Below are 2,069 nucleotides of genomic sequence, written 5' to 3' on the forward strand. Positions count from 1 at the left end.
ATTACAAATCTTTCATTCTAAATGTTCAATGAAAAATAAATTTGACAAGCATAAAATAAAAATAAATAAATAAACATATGAATACATATAATTAGCCATTGTTTGATCCCGATTATTTCTAAAATACATTTTTTTGCTCTTCTTTTCAATTATATATTTTTCAATGAAATAATATTACATATAAATTCAAATTTTTTTTTAAATTTTTTTAACCACACATTGTTCGTCAATTTACTAATTTAAAATGGATTCTTAGTAAAAAATAAAATAAAATGGAGCTAAAACAGACGGCTTAGTGTTGAAAAGCAAGTTAATACAATGAGACAATCACAAACTTCTCCAACGATCTTGTCTTGTAATAAACGTGTAATGAAAGAAACTTCTAGACCTATTTTCATTTTAGCACGTCTACAATGCTGTATTTTATTTTTCTTTAAAGATGTTGGAGCACGTGTAATTCTGACAAATTCTTCTTTGGTAGACCAATCGTGTAACCCTCTAACGTGCTGTCCTCCATTTCCAAGACCTAAAAATGCAGTTTACTGGCCGAGGATATTTAGCATGACAAGCCTCCATCACTTAAATGAGTTGTGCAATCAAAGGAAATCAAACTCCTAGAAGTCATTGACTTTTTCTATTTTATTTTATTTTATTTTTATATTTATTTTGTATGATCTTATTATTATTGTAAATTCTATACGTACGTCGTATGAAACTAATGCAACGTGACAAGTGACAATTCAAGTAAATCTCTATGGCTTTAGATTGGAATTTAATTCGAGAATAACTAAACCTATACCAAGCAAGAAGCTTGGCTAGAGAATATTGAACTCGTATTGAGAAGAGACAAAGGCGAGATAGACCGAGAAGGCCAAGCCAATGGAAAGAGATTAAAGGAAGAGGTCAAGTTTTTGAATAGCAGACCAGTATTAAATAACGACAAACATGTGTTGAAGGCAATAAGCTCGACAAAGAAAGTGTTTGGTCACGTATAAATAGTATTGTAACTTCTTGAGACACACAAACACAATATAACCTAATGAGTCTTTAAAGTAAATAGAGATAGAAAATTATATATGATTTATTTATTAGAGTTGTTATAACCTAAAAAATTAGTGACAAAAGTGAAGGCAAAATGAAACTTAGTCGCTATTTGAGACATATTTTTCTAAAAACTTATTTTTAACCAACATTTTTTAAATAAAATAATTTTGCATGTAAATATTATTATTATTATTTTTAATTCCACATTCTCCAAAAAAATCACTATTATAAAATCTATTTTTCACAAAAAAATAAGAAAAAAAGAAAAAGGGAGCTCAAACATAACCTAAGTTGTGTTCAGGGTGATTAGGATATGCCGGAATAAAGACACGAGCACGGTTGGCAAGAGAAGGCTTAGCCCATGTCCCTCGATGAAAGCCAAACCTATACCTATGACATATATTGTACTTAGATCGCTTTTTAATTTTTATCTAAACATTTCGATGTATCTAAAAGTACTGCCCACTTATTCACAACTCATTTCGATCTATTTATAATTTAAAATGTGTATAAACACTTCCCTAACATGCATAATGTTATTGAGCAAGATGAATTACATAACATGTGCATGGAAGAACAAAACTGATGTGTAGACTCGCAATTTTCAGGAGATATGTAACAATGAACTCTCGAAGTCTTGGAGCTTATTTGGTAACACAAGTTTAGCATAGTGAGATGATGTGGACCACGACCTAGTATAATTTTCTTCATTGTTTGACATGTATCGAGTGGGATGATCATATGTAGGCCCATCAAATCGTACTTTGATTGATGAGAACTTTGGCGGAGATGTGAAAACAATAGGTCCGTCTCAACTAGACTTTAATATGACATTTCATTATAAAAGAATTGTGCTCACTTTAATAGGATAATATTTTGAGATAAAACATTAAGTATCAAGAGAAATAATCTTATAGAATCACATCCCACTCTTCTTGAGTGATGTAAAAGGCCTCTCTATTTTAAAATTCAAATTATAGACTAAACAAAAATCGAACATTTAAATCTATTATATAGGGTATCCC

This window comes from Olea europaea, unplaced genomic scaffold, assembly GCF_002742605.1.
Source record: "Olea europaea var. sylvestris unplaced genomic scaffold, O_europaea_v1 scaffold2802, whole genome shotgun sequence".
Lineage (NCBI taxonomy): Eukaryota > Viridiplantae > Streptophyta > Magnoliopsida > Lamiales > Oleaceae > Olea > Olea europaea.